The sequence below is a fragment of the Pteropus alecto genome, unplaced genomic scaffold, assembly GCF_000325575.1.
Source record: "Pteropus alecto unplaced genomic scaffold, ASM32557v1 scaffold87, whole genome shotgun sequence".
Classification (NCBI taxonomy): Eukaryota; Metazoa; Chordata; class Mammalia; order Chiroptera; family Pteropodidae; genus Pteropus; species Pteropus alecto.
In genome coordinates this window covers 12,955,268-12,980,308 of record NW_006443225.1, presented here as the reverse complement: position 1 = coordinate 12,980,308, position 25,041 = coordinate 12,955,268, and the positions used below count along the sequence as shown (strand labels likewise).

The 25,041-nt window shown below is 38.6% G+C and overlaps 1 protein-coding gene across 4 annotated transcripts in view; it reads left to right on the top strand.

Moving 5' to 3' along the window:
* Positions 1-25,041, top strand: part of NCOA2 (nuclear receptor coactivator 2) — a 252,360-nt gene that overhangs the window by 101,249 nt on the left and 126,070 nt on the right. The window contains exon 1 of one of the 4 annotated variants that reach the window (XM_025041208.1): positions 11,195-11,331. The exons of the other annotated variants lie outside the window; for them this stretch is intronic. The gene's annotated coding sequence lies outside the window, so the exon portion shown is untranslated. Of the gene's footprint in view, positions 1-11,194; positions 11,332-25,041 lie in introns of those variants that run through there. 4 annotated transcript variants of the gene reach the window in all.

Genomic DNA, 25,041 nt, shown 5'->3' with positions numbered 1-25,041 from the left:
AGTGAAAATCTGGAAAATGCTTAAATGTCTAACAATGGGAGAATATATCTAACAAGTTGTGGTATATTCATAAAAGAAATGACGGTAAGAATCCTGATAATTAAATGCACATAAAATATGGATAACTTATAGATGTGACTTGAAAATAGTATTTGTGGAACATTCGATATAGGAGTAAAATTTCTTTGCATTTCTCTAACCCTTAATATGATTATTAATATGTTACCAAAGAATATCATTTAAAAAAATAAACAATATCTTTTAGAAATACTTTATCTTAAAACGTGGGGATTTTTGGTCTTTAAACACTTTCAGGGTTCGTTTTGTTTAAGTGGAAAATTTAGTATTGTGAGTTTTTTAAGAAGAGGAAAGGAAAGATCGTTACATAGAACAATAAAAAAGGCGGGGGATAATAATAATGATGATGATGATATAGAGCAAAGACGCAGCATGATAGAAAGCACGCTGTAACTGGGAAGGTAAAATAACACAGCAATCTGTGGGGTCTCAGAAGGAAGCTGGACTGTTTAGCATCACCCAGCTCTTAGTGATGTCTGTCATTTCTACTTCATTAAAAATATTTTTTTGACATTTTAGTTAGTTTAATCATAAGATATAAGTGTAGTTTGATCCACAGTTTGCAAAAATATTTTGCAAAGGCGAACTTCTCTGTTTTAATTAGGAAACCAAAGAAATGAGAAGGTGTAGAGTTCGCCCATGGTCGGGATTGGGGAATAACGTGTAAAAGAGAAAGCGGAGAAACTTTCTAAGTTCTGCCTGGAGAGACTCTTAGACGTTGTTCTAGGACTGGGCATTTTGGCTTTCGTATACTTATAGTTTATCATTTTTTGATGTTGATTATAAAATTATTGTACTTGTAAAACGGGACGGCAAAATATGAGATAAAATGTTAGTGGGTAATAAAGAATGAAAAGTTTTGAGAAAATTTTGATTGCCATGTATATGTAGATGACGTGTGTTTTTAAAAGGTCTGTGTCTCAGCATTGGAGAGAATCGTTTTGAGGCTAGCAGGCGTACTTACACTTTGGTTCTCAGAAATCTTTGCTGTGGTGTTTTTGATTTTGCTTCTCAAATCCCCTCAGTTTGCTACCCTTTAATGTGAATCCTTTTTTCCCCCTCCAAAAGCAATTCCCTCATCTAAGAAGCAGGAGGATTTATTTCTCTTTCCTGAGAATTTCCTTTCCTTATCTTTTTAATTGCAGTGCTGTTATGGGTCCTGTCCCAAATTTCTTTCTTAATTTTTTCTGTCTTTTCATTTAATTTAGGCATATCCATTTCACATTAGTTGGTGTCTCTTTTTATCTTGGAGCAAGAAACTGGTATTCTCTGAGTGTATTATAAAATTCTCCTATTTAAATTTGAAATATGTCTCTAATAATTAGAATCATTAATAGAAAGGGGAATAATTCTAGATACTTTCAAAAGTCTTTTCGGTCAATATTTTACCTTCTCTCTAAGTTGACAAAAGGCTCTTTGCAAAGTTTAATGTTATTTTGAGCAGAGTGAGCTTATTTTTTGGCCAAATATTTCTGCCATGCTGCCAGCTACATGGGCTTCATGATTTTCAAAAGTATCTATGTATCTATAACCACCATATCTCTGTAACACAGTGTTTTCATTGTAGTTGTTTTCATCGGAGAACATGTCTTCTGCCTTTTGTCACATCTGTCCCATCCTAGTTCTCCGAAGGATTTGCCAATTAGAGTCTAGTTCTTTTGTGTATTGTTCTAATTGATCAGGAAAGGAAATTTGTTTTTAAGTCTAAGTGAAAACTTTTGCTAATTAGAAACATTATTTAAAATCTTTCATATTTTCTTCATTTAACTTGTTCCTCTTCAGTTAGCCCAGGCTTTTTTTTTTTTTTTTTTTTAATTAGAGTAATATTACATTGATTTAACTTGTTTTAATATATTCAGATTCCTATAAATAGTTTTTAGGAGCTGGTCATTTGTACTGCTAGATGGTTCACTTCAAAATAGGACTCAGAGGGATTCTTTTACATATTCTTATATATTGAAAATGCAATTCAAATTTACATGATTTATGTAGTATTTTTGGATATTCAGTTCTTTTATAAGCTAAAATGCAAGTGTGTGTTAGTGCTTTTTTTGTTTGTTTTTAAGGACTATATTTGCCCTAAGATGCTTTCCCATGACATCTACTGAATTTATGGTGATGATTTCAAGTTACTGGAAATTTTCTGTGAATAATTAAGAATAGAGTTTGGCAAATAAAGTTTAAGGACTGTAAATGAGAGAAATAAAACTAAAATGACAGAATTTTAGAAAATGGCATATTAGTTTTTTGAACTTTGGGTTGGTTGCTAATATAAAATGATCGGAACCGCAGATCAACCTAGTGCCTTTTTATTAGCCGTGTATGGTCTTTTTTATATGCAGACATTTTAATACGTTCAGTTGTAGTGTAAATCTGTTTGGTCTAACTCATCGTGACAGTTCTCCAGTCCGGAATCCAGTCACAGTGTTGGTCATGAACACTCGAGGTGAAATGAGTGGCGTTAGTGAACATCGCAAATAATGGCAGAGTTCACTTAGTGACAGCAAAGCCGAGGTCCTGAGTATGAGTATACATATTTTTAATGTGAATTGTGGGGTTACAAGCCATCAGTGGTTTCATAAAGGAGTCTTGGAATCATTGTTATGCTCTAAAAGCAGGGTCTTTGGGAGAATTATTTTGAGGCAATTCAGTCCTTTTGCTAAATATAGAAAAATATCACTTGCTTAATCATTAAAGACTGTATCTGTGATAGGAACGTGAAATGGATTTGGGGATAGCGCTCTGTGTACCAGAATTGTTCAGAGAATTGTTCAAAGATGACATAAGTGAAAGGATTTTGTGATTGGTAATGAGTGGAAAAATATACTGTAAACTTTTGACCCTACTTAAAAAAAAACTGGGATTGTGTAAAGCACCTACAGATGGCAAGATTTAGCATCAAGATTTAGTCAACTCTCACCCTTCACAGCAATTATGATCAGGTTACACCCTGTACACTTTGGGAGCATCAACGTTTTCATGGGGTTAAGTTGCCTCTGAGTTGCCTTTTGGGTGCTTGTATATATAAGAGAACTATCAAGCACATTAAACGCTTAAAAAATTCAGCGTTTCACAAGTGTTTACTGTTGCTTTAGTTAAAAGTTTCCTTAAGGTGTTTTTTTTTTTTTTTGGCATAAAGCTATAAGTTAAAACCATTTAGACTGAAATTTCTGAGATGTTTGCTAACTGCCTTAGGCTACTGTCATCATCGTTTAAAAAATTAGAGGTATATTTTGGCAGTACATAAATAGGTACTGATTAATTTTTTTTCCACTGCAGTAACCTTAGAAGATTTTCAAACAATTATTAAAAGCAGTTCACAGGTCAGTTTTTAAAGTTTAAAATATCAAAGATAAAGTTATTTGTCTAGTAAAATGCATAAGTAGTTATATATGTTGTATAAGTTGGTTTGTATTTAATGTATTTCACTGTTAATATTTCTGATGGTATTAGAAATGACTTAAAAACTGGGGATGAAAGGATGATTTTCTTCATTGAAAATATCTATTTATACGTGTTTAATAAATCTCCATAGATTGAACTATAAAAGGATTATTACATTTTCAAAGAGAATTTCTATTTAGGAAATTAGAAAGTTCTTTTTTAAAAAACAAATTAAACATTCTGTTTAATGTTATTTCTAGCATGATATCCCTTTGTATGATTATATCAAATAAAGAGTTGAAACATTATATTATGGTTTCTGCTGATGGCCTAACCACTGACCACTTGTTTCCTTTTCCTTGTGTCCCCCCTTCACTCACACACCCCTTGATCCCCTGATTTGAGTTGATTTGTAATCTGACTCTGTGACAGATGGTAGGAGGTGGCGCGAAGGGTTCTCTGCTTTTAGACCAGTGGCCTGGAGGCTGCTGTAGTAAATCTATGGTCAGAAACAAAATTCTTCAGCTTTATAAATTTCTGTTACCAAAGGAAAAGCACTTGGTAACATAAACCAAAAAATGACAGAGAAAAATTAAGGAAGGAGTAGAAGAGACGTGAATCTAAATTAGACACTACAAGGACGTTTTGGAGGAGGAGGGGGTAGGGTTTTCATGTCGAAGCATGTGCTTTGCTTTGACTGAATCTGCCTTAATTTCTGTAAACATCCCTCCTTTTAGGATGAATCAATGCATTTTAGCCATGTCTGTACCTGTTGCAGAATACTGGTGATGAAAGTTTATAGGCAATTTAAAGATGGGAGAAGAAAAGTGAAAAAGCTCGAAGTTTTAGAGATCCCACAGATTTGGCCAACTTTGAACACATTCTGAAATACGAAAAATGTGTGCACTTTCAAAATTTCGTTTTTCAAATATTTATAGGTAAATTTCCATAAGTTAGAAATCAGTTCACTTAAAATTTGTACTTTTCAATATTTCTCTTCTTTTGGTAATTATGCATGTGCATAGAATCCCTACAATTTTCCAGTCTCCTTGTCCAATTTACTAGAATCGCTATAAAATTTTTCCCATGGAAAGTATTTTCCGTGGAGAGTGAAAGAGCTTTAGCTAGGAACTCCTTCCTTGGGCAGTGTGATTCAGGAGCAAGGGGAAGGCCTGACGGTGTCATACGTAGAAGCTATATTTGCAAACACTAGGGTTGTGAGCAAGTGTACGGACACGCGATCCGAGGCAAATGATCATTTGGTTATTCCAGTTTGCCGTGACATTTCTGTCCATCTCAGTAGAGGCAGGGATCTGTCTGTACTGTGCTGTTGCTCACTCTGTCCATGCTTGGCAGAACAGAGCACTGACATGATTCTGGTTTTACTTTTTGATGTTGAAAGCACTAACGTGTAAGCTCTGGAAAATGTTTAAATCACTGTAGTTTCTCCATAGTCAAGTCCAGTGAGAGCAGCTTTTAGTAATTTACAACTTAAGAAGTGGAGTATTTGTTCTCCTAAAATTCTTACTTTATTAAAAGCGTTTAATTTAAAAGGGGGAAAGAGGTTCTCAGTTTTCCCATTGGAGAACACAAAGGGCAGTACATAATCACTGCTTATTACACAGCCCTCACGTAAACAGAGCCATTTACATTTACAACCAGAGTACCAATTACAGGTATATTTAGTCAGTCGAAACATGTAAAAAAATTAATATTAATAAGCTCAATCTCCTTGACAGTGCTCTGGTGCTTAACTTTGCTCCCATTTCGTTGAGCTTATTATTTTTATTAACTAAAAAAAGTCATGGCAATTCTATCATTTATTGTAATATGTCGTGTGTGTGTGTGTGTGTGTGTGTGTGTGTGTGTGTGTGTGTGTGTGTGTAATCAGGACCAGAAGTAAATGTTTACAATTTAAAAGATGGCATAGAGAGGGCTCCTCTTTGCTTTTAAAAAAACTGCTTAAAAAAAACAACAGATGCCTGTGTTGCTTTTTTAAGGTGACAAGGTATATTTTTAACATATATCTTCTCTTTTACTGAATATTACAAACAGAACATTAACAAAATTAGCATTCTAAAGCACATTTATAGATTTTTAGTTGCTAAGTTAATCTGCTTTGAAAAATCTTGCAAAGCAGTACTCTATTTAATAAATATGGGATAGGTAGTTCATCACCGGTCTTTATCTTTAAACTACTTGCTCATAGGCATGTGATCAAAATAAATGAATTCAGACAGGATTACATACAACGTTCTTTTTTAATAACTATGTAAGTATATTGAACAGACAGTATTAATGTCTATTGATTAGGCATATTTCAGAATAAGTTTCCTTATGCTCCAGAAAAGTAAATGCAAGTTTCTTCAATTAGAGTAACTTCAAATATTTAATTTCCATTTTATGTTATTGTTGTTAAAAGGTGTAGGGGAACTAGGGTGGCAGGAAAGACTAAGCAGTAATTTTTATTTTTATTTTTTTACTTATAAATTCATTTATATAGTGAAGAGGTGCAGACTGTCTGAGACAGCACTGAGCATAATTCCAGGTGTTAAGATATGACGTCCATCAATAAGAGTTATCTGTCCTATGGTGGTAAAGGATTTGCATGTCGGTTGATAGTACTGGAATCATTTTTATTTCATAGCATCTTTATTTTATTGCTGAAAGAGGCCCTATGAATCATGTAATTCCTTTAAAGTGAAGGCCCATAGTTAGTAAAGGATTTTCTGGCTCTTGTGGGTCATGAATCCAGGCTCTCACCTTCCCAGTTCATGGCTCGTGTTATCAAACCACGGTGTTTCTCTCACTGTTTTTATAAATGAAACATGTTCACCAATTGCTGTTAGTCAAAATGGAGTACATGCAGAGAACAGGTCGGTGGTCGTCAGAGGGGAGGGGGTTGGAGTGTGGGTGAAATGGATGAAGAGGGTCAAGAAGAGGTACAGACTTAAGGCATGGGGATGTAACGTACAAGGTAAACACGAGGGATTTACTGCGCAGCATGACCATACGCTGCATCACATGCAGGAAAGTTGTTAAGAGAGCACGTGGATCCAAGAGTTCTCTTTAGGAGAAGAAAGTTTTTTCCTTTTACTGTATCTGTACGAAATAGTGGATGTTAACTAATCCTGTTGTGGTAATCATTTCACAATATATGTAAATCAAAATAAAATGGTATGTGTTGAATGTGGCAAAATCGGTGATGGGGTTTCAGCGAATGCGTTTTTAAACCTCCGTGATAACCAAAGGCACTCTTAAGCTATTAGATTGAAATTTAAAGTTTCAGCGTAGGCACATCTTTTTTTTATCGTGGACGAATGTAGATCGACTCGTTTTAAATCAGACTGTAAATATGTGTATGTTGTATATCGATAGACATTGTTAATGGGTTTGTCTTTGTTTCTAGTGAAAAAATTGGTAATACTCTTTGAAAATGAGCATTTAAGTTGAAGCCACGACTTTGTTTAATATTTCTCTCTTCTTGCAGTTATTAGTTTGATGCTACAGTTGTTGTTTTTGGCTATACTAAACATTAAAATGATGCTAGTATTTGTACTATAGAAAATAATCAATATACCCATGAATATAGATCCCGATTACCATTCTTTTATGGTAAGTGTGCTTGAGTGTTAGGGTGAGAATCAGTGACGTGATTGCAGTTGTTACAAGAAAGTCCTGCCATGTTTGCTTTAAAATATGTGAACTTGACTTGGAATATTATGGTGCTATTAAACATTGTGTTTTCAAAGGCTGAAATGAGGAAAAATACTTTTTGTGATGACGTTAGGTAAAAATCATAGGATTCAGTTATACAAATGATTTTTTTAAATTATGTTTTGTTCAAAAAATTCCTGTGAATAAATACATCACAGTGTTAAATAGTATTTTCAGATAGTGGAAATACGAGCATTTCCTTCCTTTCTTTACTTTTCCCAATTTTTTACATTTTTTTCCTAGTGAATATTTTCCTTATAAAAATAAACCTGCAGGGAATACAATTATAAATATTTCTTCTTACAGGTAGGCCGAGGACATAGCTGATAATGTATTTATCATTTTTTAAACTTAACAGAGCCTACTCACCAAAAAGATACTTGCTCAACTTTTATTGTTTAAGCATTGGAACTGTACGTAACAGTAACTGGTACTACTTCCTATTAAAGCATAGAATTTCTACAGAATTCACATCAGATGCTGTTCTGTTTTACTTGCACTAACTCATTTAATACTCCAACTCCTTAAGGTGGTGGTTGCTCTTTCATCAGGAGAGGATCTGAGGCATTGGGAAGAGAAACAGTTTTTCTAAGGTAACACATTGTAGCCAGCATTTGAACGGTCCCGGGATCAGAGCCCATCATATTAAATATTACATAGTAGTTACCTAGAGTTTGTACTCTGGTTTAGAAAATGTGACCTAGGAAGAAAAGATGTAGGAAAAAATAGTCAAATGTGCCTAATATAAGATTTCGCCTCCAAACTGAATGCTTAAATGCACAAATTTATTTGTTGCCACATCATGTAAGAATGGCCAGATTGCGTATTGTTAAATTTCGAGGATGCATTTATAGGCAAGACAGTCTCCTGGAAATTAGCTTTCACGGCTGCGTCTCAGTGTGCGTCCCAAGGGGCTGAAAGGGAGGGACGATCAGAGATCTGTGGCACTGCTGAGCGGGAGGGGTTGGTCTTATACATACGTTAGGACGGTGAGGACAGAGAGCAAATGGTGGTTTACAGAATGAGCTGCAGAAGATCTCAGGGCAGACTCCAAATTGTGGAAATTGATTTCAAGATCAGTTGCTTCTCATATGGGTACCTGCCTGCAGGAGCAGCAGGGATTTATAACAGAGGTTAATAATTCTTCTGAAAAACCAGGTAGGCCAGCTAGTCAATTATTAATGAATTCCCATGAGTTATACTTCAGACAGGAAGTCAGATATAAAATGATTTTGTGTAAAAGGAAGTAAAAAGTTTCTTGAGATCACATTTGTCCTAATGAGCAATTTTATCATTTCTCTATTCTTTTATAACCACCATTTTCATTGGTGCTTTAGCAGGATTATAAATACCTACGATTTATACTTTACTTCATGTGATAAATAGAATGATAGACATTTTAAAAATAGAATAATTTTCTGGCCTTAAGAAATTATTATTTAAAATCATAATTAAATAAAATTATTAATTAAAATATTTTAATGACTATTTTTGTAGATCTTCCTTTCTTTCATATATTAGTCAAAGACATTATTCCTATCACCTGGCAGAAAGGAAATAGGTCTTTATGAACTCTCAGGAAGTGAGGATATTGGTATTGAGACTAACGTAGTGAATATCAGTTTCACTAATGTATGGGTGGTAGATACTTCTAGCATAATCACATTGACCTTTCCCTAATTTACTTATTCCTCGTAACAGTCGTGAAAGCCATATCAGATAGATGTGAGTACTTTCATTCTATGGAGGTCAGTGAGAGAGAGGATCATGTGGCCAGAGGCACTAAGTAGTGAAGTCTAAGTTCAAACACAGACCTTCTGACTCCAAGTCCATTGTTCTTGTTGTGCAGATGTGTATATAACAAGAAAATGCTGTAGTTATTCAAAACTCCAAGGGTTAATCATTTTTGGTCAAAAAAAAATAGATGATATAACTATATCATTTCAAAATCTATTTCACCAGAGAACATTTATTGAACACTGACTACCAAAAAGTAGTTAGTTGCTCTGTCTTTAAGAAGCTTATAGCATAGTTGAGGTTGACATACACATTAACAGAAAGACCAAAAAAGTTTTATATTCATGTGTAGTGTACATAGTCACTCTATGTGTGCCCCCAAACCATGTCTTCTGATGCATGCCTGCATCCAGTAAATGTTTAAATGAACAAATGAGTCCAGATTGGGGTAAATTGGTTAGGAAGAGGTTTATGGGGGAGATAAGGCTTGTGGCAATAACTTGGAAGACGGCTGATATGTGGAGACCTGGAGACAGGTGGCATTGAGGTGGCATTCCAGGCAGGAGACACGGCGTGAACAAAGAGGAAGAAGAGCAGTGAGCGGAGCCTACGGGCTCTGAACAGAGCATCAGCCAGGGAGTCCTTTGTGTAGAGTCCTGGAAAAAGGTTCTCTTAGGAATCCAGCCTTGAGCCGGGCTTTGACACCTTTTCAGTGCTAGCTTTAAGTGTTTGCCTTTTACTCTCTAGGCAGTAGCTGCCATTCAAGATTTAAATCCCAGGATCTGATGAGTGACATTACTAAAGTGACATTTTATGTTGATTGATTTGCTCTTGGTACACAGGGTGTATTTGGGGGTGAAACAGAGAGAAAGGGACCAGAGACGAGAACAGTGAGAGGCAAAGTCTTGCTCTAGACCGGTGGGCACTGCATTCCAGCTGGACCAGGGTTTCCTGACATCGAGAGGAAGATCTGTCAGAACCTGCTTATCGATCGTTTTAGAAAAGAGAAATTCTATGTAGCAATAGAATTATAAACAGAATAATAGTCTTAAATTTATCGGAGAAGCAGCATCTCATAGTGTGTTCTGATTGAGAACTGCCAAGGTTATGGCATTCTTTTAGTCTGGATTGAAAATGTTTGTTCTTCTTTACCAAGTGAAAATTATAATATTTTTTCAACCCCCTTTTTGGATTATTTATGCCATTCTCTCTCTTCTTTTCACAGAAGTAACTGCTATCCTGAATTTGTTGCTTATTGTACCCATGCTTTTTGTTTTTGCTTTTTACTTTTACTCTTTGCGTAGTTAATTGTTGATAGTATTTGGTATCGTTTTCTATAGTTTTAAAGCTTAAATAGTTACCACATTGTTCATATTGTTCTGTAACTTGTCTTTTTTCCCGTAACATGTGTTTTTGAGATAATACACATGTATTTACTTGCAGGTCAGTCGAATGTACAATATTCCATTCTATGACCATATCACAGTTTGTCTATTTACCTTTTGATAACATTTAGATTGTTTCCATTTTTTTCATGATTACAGAAACAAACGTTTTTGTTCATGTCACCTTGAGTACTTAAGAGAATTGCTCTGGAGTATTACCTAGGAGGGTAATTGCTGGGTTGTAGGATATGTGATTTAAGACTTAATTTCTGGCACTGTTAAAGGTGTGAAATGGTATTTCATTTTTAGTTTTAATATGTGTTCTGTGATTAGTGTTGAGTTTGCACATTTGCCATTTTAGTGTTTTCTTCTGAATTGCCTGTCAATATGTTTTGCCCATTTTTCTACTGAGATGTTTTTCATATTGATTTGCAGTTGTTGATGTATTCCCAACACTTCAGGTTGGCATTCTTTTAAGAAATTATTTTTAATTATAGTCGGCATGTGATATTATATTAGTTTTAGGTGTACAACATAGTGATTAGACATTTATGTAACTTACACAGTGCTCACCATGATAAGTTTAGTATTCAGGTGGCACCATCCATAGTTATTATGATATTGACTATATTTCCTACAGGTTGGCATTTTTAACCTTTGGTTAACTCCATAACACTATTCCTTTGGTAATCTGATAAGACTATAAATCAACTGTGATTCTAGGCAGCATTGTATGTGGTAAAAATGATATCCTGATTGGTAAACCACATCTCGAATAGGTGGATAAATGAAATATAAATGAGCATTTCTCTTGCTGAGATCTCGGAAGCTTTGACTATGAACTTGTTAGAAGAGATACTGGCTTCTATTTATCAGGAAACTTCTAAAGAGGCAGCTCTTGCACCTGCCCGGTGTGGACCTGAGTTGAACAGATGCACAGCCTGGTGGAAGTGCCTCCCTGCTGACAAGCCGTGGCCCTGCCTGCACCCTCCGCAGCAGACTGGTGCCAGACGTTGCCTAGAATAATTTCGTGAGTCCAGACGTTTAGTTGAACTTAAGAAAACCCTTTGGGGAGTGTTGCAGTTATGTTGGCACTTAAAACTATCTGCAAGATAGTTTAAAGGATTAGCTTCTGATATATATTAAACATCAATGAAATGTTTTCAATTTTCCCCTAATTATCTTATAATGAATTTTAAAGTATAATTTCTGTATCCTGATCCTAAGTAATGGGCTCATTTCAGGAAGAGGAGAATATCGTAATTTATGTTCATATTGCTTTGCTGCATGTTTAAGTTGTCCAAAATGGAGAGGAGTCAATGAATGAGGCATCTGTAGTTCTCCTGCCGTGCTTGATCCGTTTTGATTGCCTTTGACTTTTAGAAGTGACCGACTTAAACCAGTGCGGCTCAGCAAGTGGCTGACAGGCCCCTGCTGGAATATACACTTTTTAGGCATGTGGTCGGATCTCTAGACTTTTCGCTCAGCCCCATCAACATGACTTTTCTTTTTCATGGGAGCATATTTCTCCAGTGTTAATTGATTCAATAGGAAAATTATATTTGATATGTGAAGAACATTTTATATACATTTTAGGAACATTTATTTTGAGATAAAAGGAATGTATACTATGACCTCTTGCATTAAAAATATGAACAAATATATTCTGTTCATTGCAAAAGTTGTCCAATTTGACTTCTTTATAAACATGTCTATGAATCTTTGTATTATTTTTAATAAATCACTTAAAAATTCCAGTACTTCAGCTAATCCTTGGCAGGCTCATGTGTAGATGACAGCCCTAATTCAAAAACAAGAATTTGAGTGACCCTTGATTTCTGTTTTCTTTTTTAGACAAAAGAAAATGCTAATACTACCGGTAGAAACCATAGGCTTACCTTAAATAGTGCTATAAGAAATAAGAGGCATAAACATCTCCCCAACCCCCTTCCATCTGGCAACCACCAGTTTAGTTTGTTCTTTGTATCGATGAGTTTCTGTTTTGTTTGTTCATTTATTTTGCTTTTTAGATTCCACATATAAATGAAATTATATGGTATTTGTCTTTCTCTGCCTGACCTATTTCACTTAGCATAACACCCTCTGGGTCCATCTATGTTGTCACAAATGACAAGATTTCATTCTTTTTTATGACTGAGTAATATTCCAGAGTGTGTGTGTGTGTGTATGCGTATGCGTATGCATGTGTGTATACACACACACCACATCTTCTTTATCCATTCATCTATCGAAGGACACTTAGGGTGCTTCCATATCTTGGCTATTGTGAATAATGCTGCTAAGAACATAAGGATGCATATGTCTTTTTGAATTAATGTTTTAAATTTCTTCACATAAATACCAAGAAGAGGAATTGCTGAGTCCTTCTTTGTCTCTTGTTACAGCCTTTGTTTCAAAGTCTGTTTTGTATTGTTACCCAAGCTTTTTTCTTGTTTCCGTTTGCATAAAGTGTCTTTTTCTATCCTCTTACTTTCAGCCTGTGTGTCCTCTGATCTGAAGTGAGTCTCCTGTAGGCAGCATATGTATGGGTCTTGTTTTCTTCTTCATTCAGCCACCATATGTCTTGATTGGAGCATTGAATTCATTTACATTTAAAGTATTATTGATAAGTATATAGATATTGCCATTTTACTATTCATATTTTAGATCTTTAATATTTCTTGTAATACTGGTTTTGTGGTGATGAGCTCCTTTAGCTTTTCCTCGTCTAGAATAAATAATAGTAATTTATCTCACATAAGTTTTAGTAATAGTTAATTTTTTTGCTATAAACCCCTTAAAAATTCTGGAGTAAAATGTTATTGAAATGTAACAAAATTATTATGGCTGCCATCAAATTTAAGTTTATGTTATATACCAGGTGTCATGGTCAGCGCTCTAGAGAGTACAAAGATGTATGATACACAGGCTCTGATAGCGAGGGGCTGACGTTTGTGGTGCTGGTGCCGGGCCACGGTCAGGTGTACAATACGCGGAGTATGAAATAAGTTACACGGACAATAGGAAACACGTCACATGAAGAGTGTAGTAGTTTTTCACATTCGTGTCCTCACTTTCTGATACATTGCTTGGCACTGAAAGGTGCTGTCCGGTTAAGTTGATGGTTTCTCGGGATTGGGAGAGGGGAAAGGTCTCTCGTATGAAAGACAGAGCAGACTCCACGAGGAGGTGGCTGTTGAGATGATAAAGCTTGGGGGACCAGGAAGATTCAGCGAGGCAGAGAATGGCCGGGGCGAGGTCACTGCGAGGGGAAGGGCGGGACGCGTGAGCAGGATGCACCCGCCCGCAAGCGCCAGGCCGAGCCTAAGCACTGAGACCGCCAAGCTGCGAGCTGCGGGGATACTTGGTGGACACACCCGGAAAACTAAGCAGATTACACAGGCCCCTGGAGGCCACATTTGTATTTGACTTGAATGGAGAGTAAAAATAAGGGAAAAGGAAAAAATTGGCATGTATCGAGTCCTTGCTATATGTTAAAACTGTTGGTTATTTAATTGTCATACTTAATCCTCAACTCGGTATTATACAGTAACTTCGATCCTCATATTAAAATGAAGGAACCGTGGCACTAGGTAGAATGTGATACTCATCACAGGACAAGTTGAGTAAGGGAGAAGCCTAACATGGGGAGAAGTTCCTGGGGAAGCCGACGAAAGAGATGAGGAAATTCTAGTAACTGCAGAGGTGTCGGGCAAGAGGATGATGTGATCAAAGGAAACTGCAAAAGTAGAATCTGAAGATCTTGAGAGCTGATTGCGTTTGAGTATTGAGAGCGAAAGAAGACTTAAAGAAAACTTAACCGTGTGACAGAAAATGAGAAGCAGCAGGTACAGGAAGGGGAGTTTCCTCAGAAAGGTCAGGAGTTCAGTTCTGGACACACGGCAGGAGAGCGTCTGTGTGAGTCTGGACGTCGGGCTCCGGTGAGGCCAGCGGTGCACACCGGGTCTCAGGTGGCTGCGAAGGCGAAACCGCCTCAGCAGATGGGGTCTGCAAGCATGGCTTCGTAGCGGGGAGGAGAAGCAGGGCTGTCGTTCAGCGTAGCGCCCCCGCAGCTTTTGGTTGGTGGCCGGGAGAAGCGTGCCCAACACCGGTCAGGTAGGTAGGAAGAGAAGCATGATAGTGCAGTGTCATTGAAGCCAAGTGACAGTGTTGCAGAAAGTGTCTGACAGAGGCCACATTGGACAAGACCGAAGGAAATGGTGAGAAAACGTGTTTATCCGTGGTTCTTAAAGCTCAGGGGGCAGTTCGGGCGGTCGCAGTCTGGACGCACGCTGCTCGTCCAAAGGTCCAGCAGAGAGCGGAGAGTCTGGCTGCCGTATCCGAAATATCCGCAGTTCACTCTTTTCCTAATCCCCCTGCATTCTCTTTTCTTCCTTAGCACGTGTCACTCTCTCACACGTTGTGTCCTATAGTTACTTATCTTGTTTATTGTCCCTATCTAGATTGTAAGGTCCGGGGGCAAAGATTTGTGTCTGGCTGACTCGCTGCCGTGTCCACAGTGCTCCCCACCCAGTAAGGACCTTGGCGAATAGTTGATGATTAGATGTATAGAAATTGCAGTGCTTTGCATAGTAGTCCTTTCTCCTTCTTTATCCTATAAACTTATTGAATGGAGCGAGTCATCTTTGTACTCCTAATAATCGTGCTTGCACGTTGTAGCTGATGCATGATTTTTTTTTGAACAGCAGTATCAAAGGGGAAAAACCAGGGATTTTTGAGACTCAACTAGTCTGAGTTTTGGATTTTTGTTCTTACTGATTTGACTCTAAACTGCCAAACTTCCCTCCCAGCCTCATTTCCCTTAGCTGTAAATGGGGATAAATTAGAACCCATGTTGCAGGACTGTTGAGAGGATTAAAGTCGAAACGCATGTCAGTGGCTGGCACATGTTTCGCGCCCAATAAATAACTGGTGTTCGCAATCTTCCTGTTGTGTAACCTTGAATACGTTACTTTACCTCCCTGAGCCTGTGTTTTGACTTCTGAAAGGGGAAAATTAAAGCTATGTCATATGGCATTTGGAGGAGCCGGTGGGGACACCATTTGCAGAGCACCTCAGGGCGTAGAGTCGGCATGCGCTTGGCGGTCATCACGCACTCGCGCTGCTTTCTGTGGGCAGTGGAGGAGTTACCAGCATAGACTCTGGACCCAGACTGGGAGTTCAGTCCTGGCCCTTTTACTTCCTAGCTTTACTTGCCCTCCCTCTGCCTCGGCCTCCTATAAATTGGGAGAAATAATAGTACCAGCTCCATAGGATTATTGTAAGGAGATACATATAACACAATGCTTGGACCAGTACCTGGCACGTGGTAAACACTAAATGGGTTTCGTGAAAAATAATGTTGTTATTGTTTTTTCCCCTCTCTTTCATCTCTTAAGTAGTTTTAACTGGATGTCATCTGAGTAGGATGTCTTGCTTGTAAAGAAGGGGATTCTTTTATAATGAAATCGATTATGTCTAAGGGGGAAATATAATATAATAAACATCAGAAGCAACAAAACAATCTTCCAGGTTCTACCTCATGTAACCATGGTCTTGACTCTTCGATGTACAGCAGTGAAAAGGCTACACTTTGGCTCCCATCCTGCCAGGCAGGCCAACTCTAGATCTTATCTTTGAAGAACTTTTTGGTCACTTGCAAATTGGCGTGCATTCTCTGCCCCTGTTCTGGCAGCTGGCTTCCAGGAATGGTTGGGAAGGTAGTTTTAGCAGAACTCAGGAGGAAGCAGCAAACTCGGACGGACAGATAGTGAGTCGCTGGAAACCTTCTCCGCCTGCGAAACTCCAAGAACATACACCTAATTATTATGCCCCTCGTTCTTCAGTCCTACCAAGGATAAAAACTGTCTTCAAAGAACCACAGAGTTCATTATATCCCTGAGGGCCTGGCTCGATCTTTATTCATGTCTCAAACAGGCTTAAGAAAAGTGCAGTAGCTGCTCCAGATCCTCAGATTCGATTTCCACTCACGTAGCAGGCCGCTGTTGCAGATCTGTGTTGTGGTGACCTCCTCTTCCCATTAGCAGAATTTCTGCTGGATCTCCTCTGTGTGATGCATGGCCACCCCACATCTCCTCCCCACCTCGGCCTGGTGCTGGAATGGCAGGCAGACTTCATCTCTGATGCCAGCTCCTATTGATTATAGTGATTGCCTGGAGTGCTGTGTTGAGAAGAATTGAGAGGCCACACACAGGCTCAGAAGTGATTAATTAGCAATGTCTGCTGTGCGAGGGGAGAAAGTGAGTACAGCATGTGTGTTGTGCATTTGCCAGACTTCATGGCTTCCGTGATAGGATAGGGTTCAGCCTGGAGAGACCCAAAGTCTCATTTTGAGCCCAGTATTTTTGTCTTTGAATTGGTGTATATCAGTTACATTATCACAGTAAAATAAAAATAAATTAGGAGTCATCTATCAGCCTGGGGTCATATAGAGTCACTTATGTCTGCTTTTCATTCTTAAGATCTTTGATATCTAAATTATTCTGTTCTTCTGAAATAAGTGTTGCCTACTTTTTTTTTTTTTTGAGGTTCTTTTGCTTAATTGACACTTGGTTTTATCTTTTGTTTTATAAGTTTAGCAGAAAATACTCAAAATTGGGGTAATCGTACTTGCTGGACTACTGATAAATAAGATGAATCACTTAAAACCTAGGGTGCACAGCGGGTGGCTGTACCAGATTTGGAGGATGCGGTCATTATCGAGCAGACCAGACACCTCATTCCTGCGGGATGCTCACGTGTGTTAGTTGTCCTTTGGCGTCCCTGTGTAGAGGCCAGGCATGATGCTTGTTCCAGCTGAGGTCTACAGAAATCACTTCTATTTTGTTTTAAGTTTTTCTTATGAATCAAAGTAAATCTTCCCTATTTTGGTAACTGACAGAGAACATCTTTCATTGAGGCAGTAGTAACGATATTGCAAAACTCTGAATATGAGGACATTTTCAACATTTTCTAACTAAATTATGGACATAAGACTTTTTAAAAATTGTAGTAAAATATATATAACAAAATTATTGTTTTAACCATTTTTAAGTTACAATTTTGTGGCATTAAGTCTGTCCACAGTGTTGTACAACCCTGACCAGTGTCCATCTCCAGAACTTTTTCGTCTTCCTCAGTTGAGAGTCTGTACCATTAAACCCCAGCTCCCACCCTTCCTTACCCCGCCCCCAGGCAGCTGCCACTCCACTTTCGGCCTCTATGAATTTGACAGCTCTAGGAAGCTCCTATAAGAGGTTCTAATCTTCTCGTGACACATTTTTCATTTAGCGTGTCTTCAGGGTTCATCTATTTTGTAGCACGTGTCAAAAGTTTTTTTTCTTTTCACAGCTGAATGAATATTTCATTGTATGTACATAGCACACTTTATTTATCCACTCATCTGTCAGTGGACACTTGGGTCGCTTCCACCTTTTGGCTATTGGGAATAATGCTGCTGTGAACGTAGGCATACGAGTACTTGTTCAAGCTCCTGGTTTCAGTTCTCTTGGGTGCCTGCCCAGAAGTGGAGTTCATGTGACATTTCTGTGTAATTTTTTTGAGGAATGAACATAGTTTTGCAAAGTGTCTGTGCCATTTCCCATGCCCCCAGCAATGCACAAGGGCCCTAATTTCTCCACATCCTTGCCAGTTCTTATTTTCTGGTTTTTTATAATAGCCATCCTAATGGATGTGAAGTGGTATCTCATTGTGCTTTTGATTTGCATTTCCCTAGTCACTAATGATTTAAGCATCTTTTCATATGCTTGCTGGCCATTTGTATGTCTTCTTTGGAGAAGTATCTATTCAAGTGCTTTGCTCATTTTTTAAATCAACTTGTTTTTTTGTTGTTGCTGTGTTGTAGGAGTTTTTTTTTATATACACTGGATATCAGTCTCTTATCAAATATTATATTATTTGCAGGTATTTTCTCCCATTTTCATAGGTTGGCTTTCCATTCTGTCGATAGTATCCTTTGACGCACACAAGTTTTTAATTTTGATGAAGTTCAACCTGCTCTAATTTTTCTTTTTGTTACATGGTGTCATAGCGAAGAAATCATGATGAAATCCAATGTCATGCAACTTTCCCCTTATGTTTCCTTGTAAGAATTTTATAAATTAGCTCCTATATTTATATCTTTGATCTACTTTGAGTTATTTTTTGTAATAGTAAGTTAACAGCCTAATATCTTATTTTTTTGCATATGATTATCCAGTTTTCCCAGAACCATTTGTTGAAAAGACAAATGTAAAGGCCCTGGTGAATACTCCTGGCAGCCTTGTCAAAAATCATTTGACCATATACGTGAGGGTTTATTTGTGGGCTATGTTAGACTTTTAAAGATTAGGTATCTTAACTGACGTGCAATCTCATTATTTCTCACTGATACTATTCCTACAACTTCCTAGCTGGTATCATCCTTCCAAGTCCATAGCTGTGGCAAACTTATTTTCCTTTACCAGCCGTGTTTTCCAGCCGCTCAGCCCCTGCCAGCCAGTTCCCTGTGCCCTGCAGGACGGGCTTCGGGCTCCTCGCTCTGTGGGTGCAGCGCATCCTGCCTGGCTCCTGCCCCCGGCCCCTCTGCAGTCTCTTCTCCCGCCACCTTCCGTGATGTCCCCTTTTGCTCAGGTCACAAGCTCGTCCTTGGAACCCGAATGAGAAATGTGCCCTCCTGCTCCCCTCACGCACGCCGGACGCAGTCCTGCTGTCCTGCACCCCGGGGCCTGTCCCGGGACCCCCCTTCAGAGTCCGGCCTTCTCCCCCGGGCTCTGTACCAGCCCAGACCTTGACACTGGCTCTGGCGCTCTTTGTAAGTTTTGCCTTCTCCGTTTGTCCTCCTGGTTATGGGACAGGGATTTTGTCCTGTTCGTTTTTGTATTCCTCGCCCCTGCCCGAGCGAGGGTGCTGAATAAATATTTGTTGAATGAAATGAATTCATCTAAAACTAAAAAAGAAAAAGAGCAAGAAAGAAATGAAAGGCATCAGGTTGGGTATCAAAAATGGTTTCCCTTCCCTGTGAACTACAGGCCTTTAAAGCAGTGTTTCTTCCTTCCAAAGATATTTTCCTTCTTTTCCCATACTTGCCACTGTAATTGCAATTGTTATTACATTCTTCCAAACAGGTAGATAATCTTAATGGTATTTCGAAAGGAAGGAGAGAATAAGGAGAAAACAGAAGAAATGGGGGCGGGGCAAGGGGAAGGAATCATCCACCTTATGTGAAAGCATTTAACAAGTGACAGTTGAAGCTGAGTCCGAATCGGCTCAGGGCGCTAAGGTACAGTGATGTGCTGTGAGAGATGCAGCCTTCTAGATCAAGTTAACACACATGTTCCTTAGCACCTGCTGTCACAAGTGCCTCTCAGGTCTGTGGAAATTTTGAGCAGATGAATAATTATTTGCCTCAGAACATAGCATCTCCTCAAAGAGGAGCTTTTTGTCTAACTTCGATGATTCTGTTTATGTGGCTCAATTTGTGAATCGTGAAAACTTTTAAGTCAGATCTTGGTTAAAAGAGGTTGTCAAGAAAGAACATAGAAGTTTTACTATCAGTTACCTGTGTAGCGTTGTGTCCTTTACGATTCGGTGAGAACCTTCTGGTTCTCTGTGCGTGTGACTGCCACTTCCTTCTGGCTCTGTTCGGGAGAAGTTCATACATAGGGAATCCAGAGGATAGTGGAGTCAGAGGAGCAGATCTGGTTAATCCACAGAGTTAAGAACAAGGTGTGTGTGAGGCCATCGGCCGTCACCATCGAAGGCGGTGTCACAGCTCCTCCGTTCCACCCCTGGCACCTCCACCCTCTCTCACATTCGAAAGCAACATCATAGTTTCGTCTCTGCCTGTAGTTACTTTTTGACTTCTTCATCACAGTTTGAGACGTTTTCTCCTTAATTAATATATAAATGATTCTGAAGTTAGGTATCTGAAATAGTCTGAAATTCGAAATGGACAACTTCAGGGGTCCCGGGACGAGACAGCTCATGTGTTTTTAGCTCCAAGATTTTACAGTTCTAAATGGTCATTGATCCTGTCAGAGTCTTAAGGTAGTAATAATGCCAGTCTCAGAGGACTGGATTAATCACTGAATCAAATTCTTGTGATATATGATCTGCTCCCCGAGCCTTGGGCAGTTTTGGAAGCCTGAGGTTTAAAGTGATAAACCCTGATAGTCCACAAGGGTTCTCATTAATTCTAACAGATCACTTAAGAATTTCAACTGCGCCTGGTGGTGCTTCAGTGACTTCAGAGAATAAATAACACCTTTTAGAGGTGACTGACTTCAGAGTGTTTTACACAGGCAGTAATCGGGAAGGATCTGATTCAGTAGTCGAAGCCTCCTAAGTCCTTGGATGAAGTACAGATGCCAAGAGGGAAGTGTAGTAAACGCTGTATGTTATTTCGTTTCGTGAAGTGGCAACTTGGCAGAGTCACGTTTAGAAGCGAGGGCGCTCTGGCCCTCCTAGCTCCTAGCTCTCTTCTGCGGGGGCTGAATCTGCTGCAGCGGGGTCGCAGACGGTGATGCTCTGCTGTCTGCAGAGGCCTGGAAATGCCACAACAGAATGGCACTCACTGTGGCTTAGCACCGCGGGCCTTCTCCAATGCTCGTTTTCCTACGTATCAAGAGAACTGAATCTTTGGTTAAATGTCAGGGGGACGATATCCACGGACGTGTATTCACGGACAGGCCTTTGCTCTGTCCCTGGCTCCCTCTTGAGGAAGGAGGTCAGAGGTCCAAGTGACATCATTCTTTGGGCACATGTGCCTAACGAAAACAGCCAGATAGAGCGGGCATTGCTCCTTTTTACTTTCTTATCTTACTGCTTACGAAATTTATTCCTCATCGCATTAAAAGTATATTTAACAGATTACGTATTCTCTGATATTTTATCAGGTTTAAAAGACTTGATATTTAGCTATAAAACAGAATTATAATGCTAATGGCTTTACAAATACTGAATGACAAAGTTTGTTCACACCCTACAACTTGTTAAATGCAACATTTTCAGAGTTTATCCCATTTTTATTCATGTGAGTAAATAATATATATGTTCATAGTATAGCAAGGAATCTTTGTAGATTAAAGATTTGCCATTTTTTTTGGTACAGTAAAGTTTATTTATTTTTTAATTAGTATTATGGAAATTTAGAATAGTATAATAAACCCCATGTACCCTTTACTCAGCCTTAGACGTTATCAACATTTCGTTGTTTTAAAGTTATTAAAACAACAATACTAAAAGTTTGGAAATTAGAATGAAAATCACCCGTGGTCTCATCCACCCATCCAGCTCTTATTGAATGTATTCTCTTCCATTCATTTCTTAAAGTTATAATAGACAGATATGGTTTCCCTTTTCATTTTGCTGAACCTCATATAGAACTAAGAGCTAATAATAGCTACGGTCAGTCGACGTCCTCCAGAGCCAGGCACTGGGCTACTTGCTTCCCCTATAATTCATAGAATCTTCATAATAACAACACGGTGTGGATGCCCCTCGCCTCCATCTACAGGTGAGGAGCCTGGACTCAGAGGTTAAGAGACTGGTTTAAGAGTCGTCTATTTAGTATATGGGTGGATGCAAACGAGTGTAACTCCAAGCCGTGGTCTTTCCTCCCTGTAATGTGGCCTCTTCAGAAGCGTCTTTTTCACGTTGCTACATAGTTACATTTTTAAGGAGAAAGATGTGTCAGTACATACTTTTGACCACATAATCTATGTAAGCAGCACTAGGGTAGGTGATGTTGAGAAGCTAGAGGGATAAAAGGCAAGATGCTTGCCCTTTCGTGTCTGTGCTCCAGCACGGAGGAGCCTCACCCCTGTGAGACAGCGCACAAAGAATACAGAGTGAGCCTTAATGAAGTGTTTGCTATAAATGTTATAAAAACTCTACAAAGAAGGAGATGGGTGAGGATTATGCCCCATATGTAGAGAAGGCTGCTAACAGATTTGGGATTTCAGCTAAAATTAAAAAGACTGACAATACCAGATGTTGGTGAGGATGTGGGACACCCAGAGCTTTCATGCATGCCTGGTGGGAGGGTGAAAATGGCAAAGCCACTTTGGAAAACAGTTCGACAGTTTCCTATAAAAATCTGCTTATCCACGAGCCAGCAATTCCACTCCTCGGTATTTACCTACAAGAGATGCAAGCTTATGTCTCTTATAAGACTTGTATGTGTATTGTAGCAGCTTGTATATAATAACTCTGTATTCGTTTTCTTTGGCTGAGTAACAGATTACACAGACAGCATCCATTTATTAGCTCACTGTTTTGTAGATCAGAAATATAGCTTGGTGTGGCCGGATTCTCTGCTCACGGCCTCACGAGGCTGAAGTGAAGGAGTCAGCAAGAGTGAGCGCTCGCCTGGAGGCCTGGAGGGGATCCACTTTCAGCCTCTTCTTGTTGTTGGCAGAATTCAGTATCTTGCAGCCGTAGGCCTGAGTTCCTGTTTCCTTGCTGGGTGCTAGCCGGGCGCCACCCTTAGCTCCCCGAGGCCACCTTCCTTCCTTGACATGGAGTCTCCTCCATTTCTCGTCAGCAACGGCATATCGAATCCTCCTGGTGCTTTGAATTTCTGACTTCTGCCGCCTAGAGAAAACTCATGGGCAAGCCAGGCCCACCTCAGTAATCTCCCTGTCTCAAAGTCACCCGTGCCATATAACAGACCCTAGTCGTTGGGGTAAAAATCCGCCATATTTACAGCCCTGGGGATTATGCAGGGTCTGCACCCCAGAGGGTAGGGGGTCTTGCAGAACCATCTTAGATTTCTAAGACTCCCAATTGGAAACAACCCAAAAGTCCACCAGCAGGAGAAGGGTAAACAAACTGGTGTCATATAGTACAGTACCCTCAGCTTTCAAAATGGACAAATTATTAACATGCACAATAACATGGGTGACTCTCAAAAACCTTATGCTGAAAGAAGCATGAAGAGTGCTTATTGTATGATGACATTTATCTGAAATTCAAGAAAAAGTACAACTAATCTGCAGTAATACAAAATAAGAGTCGTGGTTATTGGTGGAGATAAGGAAGCGGAGCTATCCTGAGAACAGGCATAAGAGAACGTTTCAGGGGTGATGGAAGCGGTCCACATCTCAGCAGGTTTTTAACACGGATTACATAGGTGCTTGCATTTGTCAGAACTCTTGAGATCTGTTTATTGCAGAGAATGTAAATTTCACCTCAATTTATAGAAACTAAAACATTACTTTATTGGGTCCTTGTTATATGAACCACATCATATAATGATAATCAACCACTATATATATATATATACATATATATGTGTGTATATACATATATATATGTTTATATATATGTATATATGTATCAACATATATATGTATCAACATATACATATATATGTATATATATGACTGCCATCAGAAAACATTAAAGCTACCATGTAATTATTTTTGTGTTCTTAATGTTATTTGGTACTCAAGTTGTAAATAACGTCTAATGCTGTTTATTCCAGTTTCTACTACCTCAGTTGTCCTACAGATTTTTCTTCTACCAGAGTTCACTTTCACACTGGAATTATATTTACCATGGATAGGACTTTAATTCCTGAGTCTTCTAGGGTGTAGGGCTAACTTCTGTTAGCATCCAACTGTGTAAGCAAATGCTACAAAAAAAGAAAATCTCTAGGTTAAGAAGATTTGGCATTGAGTGTTAGTCCAAATGTGCCTTTTGTTATTTTAAATATATCGAAATATTTTAATTAAAATTTTTATTCCATCGAACTAGTTTTACAGATTCATATCTGTTTTGGTGTTTTGTCTTTATAGTAAATAATAGTTTTTGAGCAAAAAAAAAAGAAAGCAAGAAAAAAATTAAAGCTGGAAGCAACTTTATATATTATCTAGTCTAATTCCCTTGTAAAGCACTACTGCTTTGGTGAAGAAAAAAGTTTAACATTCCTAATGATAAAATCTGCTGTAGCCACCTTCTGCACTCAGGGGGTTAGTTAGACAAGTACCTATCTGTGCTTGCCAGCAGGAAGTATGACAGAGAGACAGGCTTGCTAACAGCAATACATGTCGAAGTGTGAGCACAGAATCTGGATGGAGATATTTTACTAAGATGCGTTTGGCAGGAGACGTTTTCTTACTGAGATTGATTTGATCAGGGAATTCACAACTCTTTGCTGTAGCCCATGATCTGTCTGAAAAACAAGTTGTAAAAACTCTATTGTAGTTAATAAAGAACACACATGGTGTTAATTTTCAATGTCTGTGAGTGAGCTCACCCTGCCTTTAAAGAAATAAATGATCTCTATGATAACCCAAGGTCTGATGACATGAGCGGAAAGACAGACTTGGGTGGGTGGATTTCAGGAACCCACTCTGTAGTTTTTATGCTATTCTTTTAAAAAGTTTTTTTCTCTTGAATACTATGAGATTAATTTCATAGGATTCATTAATTGCATGTGATTCCTTGGCTTATTATTGACTTAAGATTTTAAATGCAGAATGAAAATATTTAAGTGGCTATTAAAATGATTACAACTTTAACAATTAGGTTAGTTATCTTAAAAATTCTGAAGTGTGCTTTGGCTTTTTGTGATGAAGTGTTGCCACGTGCCAGCGTTTTAAGTTTTTGAATTTTTTTCGTAGTGTCCAAACATTTTGTTTCCTAATTGAATATCTTCGCTCAGGTCCTCGTGGAAGTTCGCATTGACACCTCTGGAATCGTTTCAGGCTGTTGTGGGGTCTTGCCAGAGTGGTTA